Here is a 15,692-nt window from a genome sequence, read left to right on the forward strand (position 1 = left end):
TCAGTTCTAATGAGGTGGATGAAACTGGAGCCTATTATACAGAGTGAAGTAAGCCAGAAAGAAAAACACCAATACAGTATACTAATGCATATATATGGAATTTAGAAAGATGATAATGATAACCCTGTATGCGAGACAGCAAAAGAGACACAGATGTATAGAACAGAATTTTGACTCTGTGGGAGAGGGAGGAGGGGGATGATTTGGGAGAATGACATTGAAACATGTATAATATCATATAAGAAATGAATTGCCAGTCCATGTTCGATGCAGGATACAGGATGCTTGAAGCTGGTGCACTGGGACGACCCAGAGGGATGGTATGGGGAGGGAGGTGGGAGAGGGGTTCAGGATGGGGAGCATGTGTACACCCGTGGCGGATTCGTGTTGATGTATGGCAAAACCAATACAATATTGTAAAGTTAAAAAAAAATTCATAAATTAAAAAAAAGAAAAATAATTATAAGGCTTTTTTAGAGTTATTTTATTATTTCATTCCTATTGTTCTCTAGTAATCAAATCCAAAAGGAAACAGTCATAGAGTTGGATCATAGCTTTCAAAAAGCTATGTAAATTCTGTAATAAGATAACAGAACTCATTTTGGCTGTCTCAAAAATTGCTTAAATACAATGTGTTGCTTTAAGATTGCTGTTGGTGTAAGACCTACTGTGTAGCACACGGAATTATATTCAATATTTTGTAATAAATTATAAGGGAAAAGACTCTGAAAAAAGAATATATATTCTTATATATAATGTATAATATAATGCATATATTATATGCATATATATATGATATTAACATATATATTATACATTATGTGCGTATGTGCACATGAAGTCCCAAAAAAGTCAGACATGACTTGCTGCTGCTGCTGCTAAGTCACTTCAGTCGTGCCCGACTCTGTGCAGCCCCATAGATAGCAGCCCACCGGGCTCCTCTGTCTCTGGGACATGACTTAGTGACTAGTCAACAACAACAACATATATTCTCTCTGTGTGTTTAGTCATTCAGTCATGTCCGACTCTTTGCAACTCTGTCCATGGGATTTCCCAGGGAAGAATATTGGAATGGGTTGCCATTTCTTTCTAAAATCTTCCCTACCCAGAGAGATCAAACCCACATCTCCTGTGTCTCCCGTATTGCAGGTGGATTCTTTACCAGCTGAGCCATCGAGGAAGCTATATGTATTTATAGATAGATAAATATATATATATGTGTGTGTGTGTATGTATATATATATATATATATATATATACTCACACACACACAAAAGGCACTTAGTAAACTTCAGTTAGTTTGATCCTACATGAAGGATGCAGGCCTTAATATGAGGCCTTAAGTGAGGGTTGTATCCTCACTTAAGGCCTCACTGAAAGCTTCTGACTGGCCTCATGACCTACAGGGATAGGGACATTTCACATAGTTACAGCCTATAGCAAGTACCAGCTGTTTTCTGTCATTTCCTCACAGAACTGGGCACTCAGCTTCAGTCAGACTCCTGAATTTCTTACATTTTTTTTCTCTGTGTCTGGCATGCTCAGTCATTCTCCAGAAATTCCTTACAGGTCTCCTCCTTTCCCATTGCCCTCTTCCCAAGGTCTTAGTTCATACTCTCTTCTTCTCATGTGGATTTTTCTTTAAAATGTACCTTCTTCCTACACTGTTGGTGCGAATGTAAATTGGTGCAAGACAGTATGGAGAACAGTATGGAGGTTTCTAAAAAAAACAGAGTTACCATATGACCCAACAATCCCACTGTTGGGCATGTATCCAGACAAAACTATAATTCAAAAAGATACATGAACCTTATGTTCACCGCAACACTGTTTAAAATAGCCAAGACATAGAAACAACCGAAGTGTCCACTGGCAGATGAATGGAGTGGTATATATATATGATGGCATACTACTCAGCCATAAAAAATGAAATAATGCCATTTGCAGCAACACAGATGGGCTTGGAGATTATCATACTAAGTAAAGTAAATCAGATAGGGCAAGACAAATATCATATATATCACTTATATATAAAATCTAAAACATGACACAAAATAACTTATATATGAAGCTGAAAGAGGCTCAGAGACATAGAGAACAAACTTGTGGGGGAAAAGGAGGCTGGGGGATGCATGGGCTAGAAGTTTGAGATCAGCAGGTGCAAACTATTGCATAGAGAATGGATAAACAAGGTCCTATTGCATAGCACAGAAAACTATGCTCAAAATTATATAATAAACCATAATGGAAAAGAATATTGAAAAGAATGTAAATAAATATGTATATATACATGTCTATGTATATGTACATATATATACATGTGTGTGTATGTATATAACAGAATCACTTTTCTATACACCACAAATTAATATAACATTATAAATCAACTATAATACAATTAAGAAAAGAATGTTACACCTATTGCCCCAGCAGCTTCATATGCCCTAGAGTAACTGTCAAAGTACTTTCATTGGCCTAGAAAACCCTATGGCAATAGTTCCTTCTTACACATTCTGAGCCACACACATGATTTTCTGTGGGCCCTGGAGTCTACAGGGCACATTCTTGCCTTAAGATGTGTGCATGTGTTGTTTCTTGTCTGCACGTGCCTCCCACAGATACCCAAGTGACTCCCTGTCTCACTTTCCCCAGGCCTTTCCATAAACTTCACCTTCTCAGGAGGGCCTTACCTGGCAACCAAAGCTAAAATTGCAACCTTCTCATACACCTCCCACCTGTTTCCCTTGCTTTCTTTTCCTCCTGAGCACTTATCACCACACAATATACTACAAAGTACTTACATACTTACCTTGCATATATGTCTGCCTTCTCCCAGAGGCTAAGCTTTGCGAAGGCAGGAATTCTGTCTGCCTTGTTCAATGTTATACTCTTGGTTTCTTGAACTAGTGAATGAAATTTTCTCAGTCATGTCCAACTCTTTGCAACTCCATGTGCTATACAGTCCATGGAATTCTCTAGGCCAGAATACTGGAGTGGGTAGCCTTCCCCTTTTCCAGGGGATCTTTGCAATCCAGGGATCAAACCCAGGTCTCCCACGTTGCAGGTGAATTCTTTACTAGCTGAGCCACCAGGGAAACCCTTCTTGAACTAGGCCTGGCACAAAAGAGGAATGTGAAAATTGTGTTAAATACACAGTTTTGCAAACAAACCAGAATCTCCTTATTCAGTCCAATCATCATATAGCATATTTTGCCTTTCAAAAAAGTTCAAACTATCATCTGTTCCACTTTTGAAATTCATTCAGTTCAATTTAGTTCAGTCATTCAGTGGTGTCTGACTCTTTGTGACCCAATGGACAGCAGCATGCCAAGCCTCCCTGTCCATCATCAACTCCCAGAGTTTACCCAAACCCACGTCCATCGAGTCGGTGATGCCATCCAACCATCTCATCCTCTGTAGTCCCCTTTTCCTCCTGAATTCAATCTCTCCCAACATCAGGGTCTTTTCAAATGAGTCAGCTCTTCGCATCAGGTGGCCAAAGTATTGGAGTTTCAGCTTCATTGTCAGTTCTTCTAATGAACACTCAGGACTGATCTCCTTTAGGATGGACTGGTTGGATCTCCTAGCAGTCCAAAGGACTGACATTCATTAGTGGTCCTCTGCTAAGAACAAGATAAAATTTATATATCTTACTTGGCTTTACAAGTTATTCTGCAGTCAGACCTCAAAGGTCTGACTTATCGTCCCTCCCCATCACACAAACACCAGAAACCTCTACACATCTGCTTCAGTTTGTCCCATTTCCTCTGCCTCAGATCCTGTGCCTGATACACTCCTGTCCAGAGACCCTGCCTAACACACTCCTCCTGGATCCTACAAATCCACACATCAAAGTTTGAACACCAGCTCTTTTTTTAAATTTTTTTTCCTTTTTTTAAAAAAAATTTTATTTTATTTAACTTTACAATATTGTATTGGTTTTGCCATTATATCAAAATGAATCTGCCACAGGTCTACATGTGTTCCCCATCCTGAACCCTCCTCCCTCCTCCCTCCTCATACCATCCCTCTGGGTCATCCCAGTGCACCACCCAAGCATCCAGTATCCTGCATCAAACCTGGACTGGCGACTCGTTTCATATATGATGTTATACATATTTCAATGCCATTCTCCCAAATCATCCCATCCTCTCCCTCTCCTACAGAGTCCAAAAGTCTGTTCTATACATCAGTGTCTCTTTTGCTGTCTTGTATACAGGGTTATTGTTATCATCTTTCTAAATTCCATATATATGCATTAATATACTGTATTGGTGTTTTTCTTTCTGGCTTACTTCACTCTGTATAATAGGCTCCAGTTTCATCCACCTCATTAGAACTGATTCAAATGTATTCTTTTTAATGGCCGAGTAATACTCCATTGTGTATATGTACCACTGCTTTCTTATCCATTCATCTGCTGATGGACATCTAGGTTGCTTCCATGTCCTGGCTATTATAAACAGTGCTGCGATGAACATTGGGGTACACGTGTCTCTTTTAATTCTGGTTTCCTCAGTGTGAATGCCCAGCAGTGGGATTGCTGGGTCATAAGGCAGTTCTATTTCCAGTTTTTTAAGGAATCTCCACAATGTTCTCCATAGTGGCTGTACTAGTTTGCATTCCCACCAACAGTGTAAGAGGGTTCCCTTTTCTCCACACCCTCTCCAGCATTTATTGCTTGTAGACTTTTGGATCGCAGCCATTCTGACTGGCGTGAAATGGTACCTCATAGTGGTTTTGATTTGCATTTCTCTGATAATGAGTGATGTTGAGCATCTTTTCATGTGTTTGTTAGCCATCTGCATGTCTTCTTTGGAGAAATGTCTATTTAGTTCTTTGGCCCATTTTTTGATTGGGTCATTTATTTTTCTGGAGTTGAGCTGTAGGAGTTACTTGTATATTTTTGAGATTAGTTGTTTGTCAGTTGCTTCATTTGCTATTATTTTCTCCCATTCTTATGGCTGCCTTTTCACCTTGCTAATAGTTTCCTTTGATGTGCAGAAGCTTTTAAGTTTAATTAGGTCCCATTTGTTTATGTTTGCTTTTATTTCCAATATTCTGGGAGGTGGGTCATAGAAGATCCTGCTGTGATGTATGTCAGAGAGTGTTTTGCCTATGTTCTCCTCTAGGAGTTTTATAGTTTCTGGTCTTACGTTTAGATCTTTAATCCATTTTGAGTTTACTTTTGTGTATTGTGTTAGAAAGTGCTCTAGCTTCATTCTTTTATAAATGGTTGACTAGTTTTCCCAGCACCACTTGTTAAAGAGATTGTCTTTAATCCATTGTATATTCTTGCCTCCTTTGTCAAAGATAAGTTGTCCATAGGTGTGTGGATTTATCTCTGGGCTTTCTATTTTGTTCCATTGATCTATATTTCTGTCTTTGTGCCAGTACCATACTGTCTTGATGACTGTGGCTTTGTAGTAGAGCCTGAAGTCAGGCAGGTTGATTCCTCCAGTTTCATTCTTCTTTCTCAAGATGCTTTGGCTATTTGAGGTTTTTTATATTTCCATACAAATTGTGAAATTATTTGTTCTAGCTCTGTGAAGAATACCGTTGGTAGCTTGATAGGGATTGCATTGAATCTATAAATTGCTTTGGGTAGTATACTCATTTTCACTATATTGATTCTTCCAATCCATGAACATGGTATATTTCTCCATCTATTAGTGTCCTCTTTGATTTCTTTCACCAGTGTTTTATAGTTTTCTATATATAGGTCTTTAGTTTCTTTAGGTAGATATATTCTTAAATATTTTATTCTTTCCGTTGCAATGGTGAATGGAATTGTTTCCTTAATTTCTCTTTCTATTTTCTCACTGTTAGTGTATAGGAATGCAAGGAATTTCTTTTTTTTTTTTTTTTCAGGTTCCAGCTTTGCCATTTGCTGCCTTTTTTTAAATTTTATTTTATTTTTAAACTTTACATAATTGTATTAGTTTTGCCAAATATCAAAATGAATCTGCCACAGGTATACATGTGTTCCCCATCCTGAACCCTCCTCCCTCCTCCCTCCCCATACCATCCCTCTGGGTCGTCCCAGTACACCAGCCCCAAGCATCCAGTATTGTGCATCGAACCTGGACTGGCATCTCGTTTCATACATGATATTTTACATGTTTCAATGCCATTGTCCCAAATCTTCCCATCCTCTCCCTCTCCCATAGAGTCCATAACACTGTTCTATACATCAGTGTCTCTTTTGCTGTCTCGTACACAGGGTTATTGTTACCATCTTTCTAAATTCCATATATATGCGTTAGTATACTGTATTGGTGTTTTTCCTTCTGGCTTACTTCACTCTGTATAAGAGGCTCCAGTTTCATCCACCTCATTAGAACTGATTCAAATGTTTTCTTTTTAATGGCTGAGTAATACTCCATTGTGTATATGTACCACTGCTTTCTTTATCCATTCATCTGCTGATGGGCATCTAGGTTGCTTCCATGTCCTGGCTATTATAAACAGGGCTGCGATGAACACTGGGGTACACGTGTCTCTTTCCCTTCTGGTTTCCTCAGTGTGTATGCCCAGCAGTGGGATTGCTGGATCAGAAGGCAATTCTATTTCCATTTTTTAAGGAATCTCCACACTGTTCTCCATAGTGGCTGTACTAGTTTGCATTCTCACCAACAGTGTAAGAGGGTTCCCTTTTCTCCACACCCTCTCCAGCATTTATTGCTTGTAGACTTTTGGATCGCAGTCATTCTGACTGGTGTGAAATGGTACCTCGTAGTGGTTTTGATTTGCATTTCTCTGATAATGAGTGATGTTGAGCATCTTTTCATGTGTTTGTTAGCCATCTGTATGTCTTCTTTGGAGAAATGTCTATTTAGTTCTTTGGCCCATTTTTTGATTGGGTCATTTATTTTTCTGGAGTTGAGCTATAGGAGTTGCTTGTATATTTTTGAGATTAGTTGTTTGTCAGTTGCTTCATTTGCTAATATTTTCTCCCATTCTGAAGGCTGTCTGTTCACTTTGCTAATAGTTTCCTTTGATGTGCAGAAGCTTTTAAGTTTAATTAGGTCTCATTTGTTTATGTTTGCTTTTATTTCCAATATTCTGGGAGGTGGGTCATAGAGGATCCTGCTGTGATGTATTTCAGAGAGTGTTTTGCCTATGTTCTCCTCTAGGAGTTTTATAGTTTCTGGTCTTACGTTTAGATCTTTAATCCATTTTGAGTTTACTTTTGTGTATGGTGTTAGAAAGTGTTCTACTTTCATTCTTTTACAAGTGGTTGACCAGATTTCCCAGCACTACTTGTTAAAGAGACTGTCTTTAATCCATTGTATATTCTTGCCTCCTTTGTCAAAGATAAGGTGTCCATATGTGCGTGGATTTATCTCTGGGCTTTCTATTTTGTTCCATTGATCTATATTTCTGTCTTTGTGCCAGTACCATACTGTCTTGATGACTGTGGCTTTGTAGTAGAGCCTGAAGTCAGGCAGGTTGATTCCTCCAGTTTCATTCTTCTTTCTCAAGATAGCTTTGGCTATTCGAGGTTTTTTGTATTTCCATACAAATTGTGAAATTATTTGTTCTAGCTCTGTGAAGAATACCGTTGGTAGCTTGATAGGGATTGCATTGAATCTATAAATTGCTTTGGATAGTATACTCATTTTCACTATATTGATTCTTCCAATCCATGAACATGGTATATTTCTCCATCTATTAGTGTCCTCTTTGATTTCTTTCACCAGTGTTTTATAGTTTTCTATATATAGGTCTTTAGTTTCTTTAGGTAGATACATTCCTAAGTATTTTATTCTTCCCATTGCAATGGTGAATGGAATTGTTTCCTTAATTTCTATTTTCTCACTGTTAGTGTATAGGAATGCAAGGAATTTCTGTGTGTTGATTTTATATCCTGCAACTTTACTATATTCATTGAATAGTTCTAGTAATTTTCTGGTGAAGTCTTTAGGGTTTTCTATGTAGAGGATCATGTCATCTGCAAACAGTGAGAGTTTTACTTGTTCTTTTCCAATTTGGATTCCTTTTATTTCTTCTTCTGCTCTGATTGCTGTGGCCAAAACTTCCAAAACTATGTTGAATAGTAATGGTGACAGTTGGCACCCTTATCTTGTTCCTGACTTTAGAGGAAATGCTTTCAGTTTTTCACCATTGAGGATAATGTTTGCTGTGGGTTTGTCATATACAGCTTTTATTATGTTGAAGTATGTTCCTTCTACTCCTGCTTTCTGGAGAGTTTTTATCATAAATGGATGTTGAATTTTGCATAGATGAAAGAAAATGAAAACACAGCAACCCAAAACCTGTGGGACACTGTAAAAGCAGTCCTAAGGGGAAAGTTCATAGCAATACAGGCATACCTCAAGAAACAAGAAAAAAGTCAAATAAATAATCTAACTCTACACCTAAAGCAACTAGAAAAGGAAGAAATGAAGAATCCCAGGGTTAGTAGATGGAAAGAAATCTTAAAAATTAGAGCAGAAATAAATGCAAAAGAAACAAAAGAGACCTTAGTAAAAATCAACAAAGCCAAAAGCTGGTTCTTTGAAAGGATAAATAAAATTGACAAACCATTAGCCAGACTCATCAGGAAACAAAGGGAGAAAAATCAAATCAATAAAATTAGAAATGAAAATGGAGAGATCACAACAGACAACACAGAAATACAAAGGATCATAAGAGACTACTATCTGCAATTGTATGGCAATAAAATGGACAACGTGGAATAAATGGACAAATTCTTAGAAAAGTACAACTTTCCAAAACTGGACCAGGAAGAAATAGAACATCTTAACATCTTAACAGAAATTGAAACTGTAATCAGAAATCTTCCAGCAAACAAAAGCCCAGGTCCAGACAGCTTCACAGATGAATTCTACCAAAAATTTAGAGAAGAGCTAACACCTATCCTACTCAAACTCTTCCAGAAAATTGCAGAGGAAGATAAACTTCCAAACTCATTCTATGAGGCCACCATCATCCTAATACCAAAACCTGACAAAGATGCCACCAAAAAAACCAAAAACAAACAAACAAAAAAACTACAGGCCAATATCACTGATGAACATAGATGCAAAAATACTTAACAAAATTCTAGCAATCAGAATCCAACAACACATTAAAAATATCATACACCATGACCAAGTGGGCTTTATCCCAGGGATGCAAGGATTGTTCAATATCCACAAATCAATCAATGTAATACACCACATTAACAAATTGAAAAATAAAAAACCATATGATTATCTCAATAGATGCAGAGAAAGCCTTTGAAAAAATTCAACATCCATTTATGAACACTAGCTCTTTTGCAAAAATGTTCAAATTCTCCAGAAGATCAACTTCAGTTCTCTTTATAATTATATCTTAAGAACACTCCCAGATTTCAAGGTACGTATCTGTTTGTGTCTGCCTCTGTCAATTGGCAGGCAAAACTCTACAGTAAAATTTGGACTAGGCCTTAGTATATTAGCAAAATGCCAAGCATATGGTTAATAAAGAATAATTGATTGAATTGAATGAAAGAAGAGAAGCAGGAATTGCCTTAGTCTGGGGATTTAGAGCAATTTCCAAGACCCCCAACTTCAAGCATTTTCATGTTTTGACATATATATAAACTTTATATGTACTGTCCCAAGAATCAATTCAGTTCAATCGCTCAGTCGTATTGGATTCTCTGCAACCCCACGAACCTCAGCACTCCAGGCCTCCCTGTCCATCACCAACCCCTGGAGTCCACCCAAACCCATGTCCAGTGAGTCAGTGATGCCATCCAACCATCTCATCCTCTGTCGTCCCCTTCTCCTCCTGCCCTCAATCTTTCCCAGCATCACGGTCTTTATAAATGAGCCAGCTGTTCGCATCAGGTGGCCAAAGTATTGGAGTTTCAGCTTCATTAGTCCTTCCAATGAATATTCACGACTGATTTCCTTTAGGATGGACTGGTTGAATCTCCTTGCAGTCCAAGGGACTTTCAGGAGTCTTCTCCCACATCACAGTTCAAAAGCATCGACTTTTCAGCACTCAGTCTTCTTTATAGTCCACCTCTCACATCCATACATGACCACTGGAAAAACCATAGCCCTGACTAGATGGACCTTTGGTGACAAAGTATTGTCTCTGCTTTTTAATATGCTGTCTAAGTTGGTCATAACTGTCCTTCCAAGGAGTAAGCGTCTTTTAATTTCATGGCTGCAATCACAGTCTGCAATGATTTTGGAGCCCATAAAAATAAAGTCAGCCACTGTTTCCACTGTTTCCCCAACTATTTCCCATGAAGTGATGGGACCAGATGCCATGATATTAGTTTTCTGAATGTTGAGCTTTAAGCCAACTCTTTCACTCTCTACTTTCACTTTCATCAAGAGGCTCTTTAGTTCTTCACTTTCTGTCATAAGGGTGGTGTCATCTGCATATCTGAAGTTATAGATATTTCTCCTGGCAATCTTGATTCCAGCTTGTGCTTCATCCAGACCAGCGTTTCTCATGATGTACTCTGCATATAAGTTAAATAAGCAGGGTGACAGTATACCACCTTGACGTACTCCTTTTCCTATTTGGAACCAGTGTTTTGTTCCATATCCAGTTCTAACTGTTGCTTCCTGACCTGCATATAGGTTTCTCAAGAGACAGGTCAGGTGGTCTGGTATTCCCATCTCTTTCAGAATTTTCCACAGGTTATTGTGATTCACACAATCAAAGCCTTTGGCATAGTGAATAAAGCAGAAATAGATGTTTTTCTGGAACTCTCTTGCTTTTTTGATGGTCCAGCGGATGTTGGCTATTTGATCTCTGGTTCCTTTTTTAAAGCCAACTTGAACATCTGGAAGTTCACGGTTCACATATTGCTGAAGCCTGGCTTGGAAAATTTTGAGCATTTCTTTACTAGCATGTGAGATGAGTCCCAAGCATAAGTAGAGACTACACTTGGAAGAGAATACTGTTCTTGCCAGGGGATTTTAGTCACCCCAACATCCAGAATCAGTTCAGTTCAGTCGCTCAGTCATGTCCGACTCTTTTCGACCCCATGAACCACAGTATACCAGGCCTCCCTGTCCATTACCAACTCCCAGAGTTTACCCAAATCCATGTCCATTGAGTCGGTGATGCCATCCAACCATCTCATCCTCTGTCGTCCCCTTCTCCTCCTGCCCTCAATCTTTCCCAGCATCAGAGTCTTTTCCAATGAGTCAGCTCTTTGCATCAGGTGGCCAAATTATTGGCGTTTCAGCTTCAACATCAGTCCTTCCAATGAACACCCCAGGACTGAACTCCTTTACGATGGACTGGTTGAATCTCCTCACAGTCCAAGTGACTCTCAAGAGTCTTCACCAACACCACAGTTCAAAAGCATCAATTCTTTGGTACTCAGCTTTCTTTATAGTCCAACTCTCACATCCATACATGACCACTGGAAAAACCAAAGCCTTGACGAGATAGACCTTGTTGGCAAAGTAATGTCTCTACATTCAGAATACTAACAAAATTAACATCTCTGCCCTTCTGAAACTGGAGGCACAGAGATGAAGCACTCTGGACTGAAAGCTTATTTTTGTGCTCTCTGGGCCTCTGCCCAAAATGTTGAATTACTTAAACTGAAGTATTATGTACTTCACTACCACATTTATAAAAAAACATTGATCTATAAAAACGTAAAGATATAGCTCACTTTTCCTAATTTCCATCTTCACTATTAGTCTGAGTTAATGAAAAGGAAACTGATTCCTTATTAGTTTAGCTATGTTAATGAAAAGGAAGCCCTCTAATTATGCATATATGTGGTACTGTATTCTGTAACAACTAACAAGGTCACATAGTTTTCTCTAACATCCTGATCTTAATATCAAAAAGGGCCAACCTTTACTCCTAGAACAAGGATTTTATTTTTAGGTGATATTATCTAAATTTCAATAAAAATATTACTGACATATTTATTTTTAAAAAGTAGAATTTATTTAAAAAAAGTAGAAAGTAGATGTAGTGGGCCTGAGATTGGGCCTGCTAGGGGCATGCTTCACCTATCATGGAGCACATCCACTTAACCTCAGGACTGCATGAACCAGGATTTGAAAACCAAACTGGTAGACCCTTGCTCACAATAGGAAACCTATGATTTGCAAAGGGAGTGGGGACCTATACATCTTTTAAAAATTGACAGGTCTGTAATGACACAGTTGTCCTAAAAGTTAGAAAATGGGAAAGACTAAATAGGAGCCATCATCCTTGGGCAAAGAAAGAGCCAAAAGAGACTGAGGCACTTCCAGGAGCATATGAAAATGGTATGAAGATGACCAAGAGGGTAAAACAGAAAAAAATACAAAAAGTCACTGTGAAGGAACCACTGGTGAGAACAGAACTGCAATTGAACAGACAAGAGCATCACTGCATGAGCAGGAAGGCTACCTGAGCTGTTGGATGAGTGGGGCAGTGTGATAGAAGATAGGACATGATTGACAGGTACATGATGCTTTCATTTTTTCTTGGAGCTTCTACAGCTCAGTCATTGCTTTGCTCCCGTGGGCTGTTCCATTGACATGGGAAGCTGTAATCCTATAGAAGCACATCTTGAATCTGCTTGAAGTCTTTTTTTTTTTTTTTTTTTTTTAATTGGAAGAAAACTGCTTTACAATGGTGTGTTTTCTTGAAGTTTTAAAGTAAAATATCACTCAGTAGTCAAAGTTAAAATGAAAAATCTTAAAGGATTGCCACATTTGATGCTAACATACTTTATCTTAGTAAGGCCAGTCAGACTGATTTATTTCTAGTGCTGGGCAGATTTCTGTTTTCTTCAGCCACATTTCAGACCAGGAGTTGGCTCATTCCGGGGCACTAATTTACCCTTTCTGTACCATCTAAATTGTTGTTTTATTTCTAGCTCTTTTATTTGAGGTAAAAATATTGAGTTGAATTCTCATACATTGCATACTAAAATATGTAAACTTGTACTCTAAAACTATCAATGAACTGGCTTCTCAAAATTGAAAAATATCCAAGCTAAGGATGACCCATCATTGGGGTCTCCCATCTCTCTACCTCTGGGTAGCTTTGATGATAGAGTCATTTAACTGAAATCACCTGTTTAAGGTTAGGGCATCATTAAGATTCCAAAGTGGAATCATAGTCCCCGAAGTGAACAGATGGTAAAAAGTGTTTAAAAGCTTAGAGAAGTTGTCTCCTTCAAGAGTAGCTTCTAAAGGCAAAGAAATTCAATAACCAAGGGTAAGACCCAGGCCAGAAGGGAGCAATGTGGGGCCAAGAGAGCCTAGAGGCATGTACTTAGTCATGAGGAGTGAGTGAGGTGAGTATGCTAAGTCACTTCAGTCGTGTCCGACTCTGTGCGACCCCATAGATGGCAGCCCACCAGGCTCCCCCATCCCTGGGATTCTCTAGGCAAGAACACTGGAGTGGGTTGCCATTTCCTTCTCCAATGCATGAAAGTGAAAAGTGAAAGTGAAGTCGCTCAGTCGTGTCCGACTCTTAGCAACCCCATGGACTGAGGTGAGTATGAAGGGGTCTAATTCAGGCCATGAAATGACAGGGGATTGAGTTACACCAAAGATGGACACAAAACAAGTTAAGTTCAAGAGGTTGAGGCTATTCCAGTGCCAGAGGTTGCTACTGATGGTCTAACACATATGATTGACTTGATGTACAGGACACACAGCAGACCACAGCTCAAGTAAGTCAGGCCTAGTGGTCGTGGGCTGAGTGTCCTGGTAAGAATGTCATACTGACCCAGAGGATGACTTGGGCACAAGAGCAAGCCTGCAAGTATCTCCAGGCAGCACTGATGGGTTAAGGCAGAGTGTTGAAATTTATTTCTTGTCTGATACAAGGACTGAGTGTCAATCTTAGGTTCACAGCACTGCTACAGATTGGAGTCCACTGAATGAGGATTTAAGCCAACCAGTAGACAATTTATCTTGAGGAGAGCTTGACTACTGACACCTTGACATTCTCAGGAGAAAGTAGTTTTGGAAGATAATGTAAGTCTCCAGAAGGGTGTGTATGTGTGCGTGTGCATGTGTGTGTGTGTGTGTGTTACAAAGTAAGCAGAAACATTGAAGTCTCACATACCTCATGTCCTTTGGACTGATTTTGTGACTTGGAAAATGTGACGTGGAGGAAGTAACACTAGTTTCGAAGAAGGTATGTTCGTAGATTCCTAGAATTCAAGTTTTCTCTCATTATTACATTTAAAAGAAACAATGTGGAACCAAATGAAATTTACAAATATTTATTTTCAGTTAAAAATATTAAAAAGAAAAAATGTATTTTAAACCAGACAAATAGAAACAACATAGTGTCAGGAAAAAGGACAGAACATGTAGACATTTAGATTACCTATATTTAACTTCAAAGGCTTAAAATACTTCACCGATGTATAGTTATCATGGCTGAGTGATTAAGCACAGCAGCAATGTGATATATAAAGGTAGATTTATATTGGCTCAACAATAAATAATCTGTCTGCCAATGCAGGAGATGGAGGTCTCATCCCTGGGTCAGGAAGATCCCCTGGAGAAGGAAATGGCAACCCATTCCAGTATTCTTGCCTGGAGAATCCCATAGACAGAGGAAAGTGGCAGGCTACAGTCCATGGGGTCACAAAGAGTCAGACACAACTTAATGAATAAACAACAACAAATTAAACATTAAACACATGAGTTTAACTTCGTGGGACCTTTTCAAGTCCTGTTTTTTCTGAATTTGAATGATTTGGTGTAGCTTAAAGACACTCAGAGATGGAAATTGTCCTCTAAGCGTGTCTCCCAGAATCCAAGTGCTAGAGTGCCCTCAGATTTCTAAAACAAGCACTAGAGCTCACAAGGGTTTAGGATCTCCCTCCATCTCTGATGCTTCCATCTGTAAAAGTTCCATGCTCCTCTCACTCTGCCTTCCCTGCTGCTCCCCTGATCTCAGGCAGAAGAGGGCTACAACTACACCCAGAATTTGTCATACCTCCTCCAAGTGATGGAGATGCTCAGACTTAGGCAGAAGCCCTTTGGTATGAGGAGGGTTCCTCAGGGAAGGGGCTCTGGCCAGCTTAATTCAAGTGAGGTTTCACACCTGGCTCCGAGAGATAGAAGCTGATCCATGAGAACAACCCTATTGTCCTATAATTATCAGGTGACCTGGGGAAAGTGAGTGAATAATGAAATGTCTAGAGTAAGGAAATTTTGAAGTGGACCTATGCTGCCAAAGTAATGTAGTCCAAGGGCATATGAAGGAATTTTGAGCAATGTCACAGAGACTGGTCTTATCCATTCCCCTTCCTACACCAACAAAGACCTGTCTGTGATTCTGAAAGGAAGAGTGTTAAAAATAATCAGGCAATCGCTATGCAAAATATAAAATGTACATATGCAGAGTTAACACTAGCAGCATTCTTAGACTGTGACTCTGACCAGGTATATGTGTGTATGTATGTGCTCACATGCATGTGTATGTGGGTGTGAGGCAGCAGTAGACTGACACTTGTCAGAGTGACCGTACTCAGAATAGTAGCAGCACAGTCTATAACCATGCCCCTTAGTAGGAAGTTGCTACAAGCCTTCATGGGTGACATCAATGAATATGACTGTTTAACAGGGAGGAAAGAAAAGTTTCAGGTGTCATAGGCAGTTGAGGGGACATATTTAGGAAAATACGAAACTAACTCTTAGTGACTTAAATAACTTGGGAGTCTTAGGAGAGTTGAAGTGGTGGCCCTGTCT

The sequence above is a fragment of the Bos javanicus genome, chromosome 2 (genome assembly GCF_032452875.1).
Source record: "Bos javanicus breed banteng chromosome 2, ARS-OSU_banteng_1.0, whole genome shotgun sequence".
Classification (NCBI taxonomy): Eukaryota; Metazoa; Chordata; class Mammalia; order Artiodactyla; family Bovidae; genus Bos; species Bos javanicus.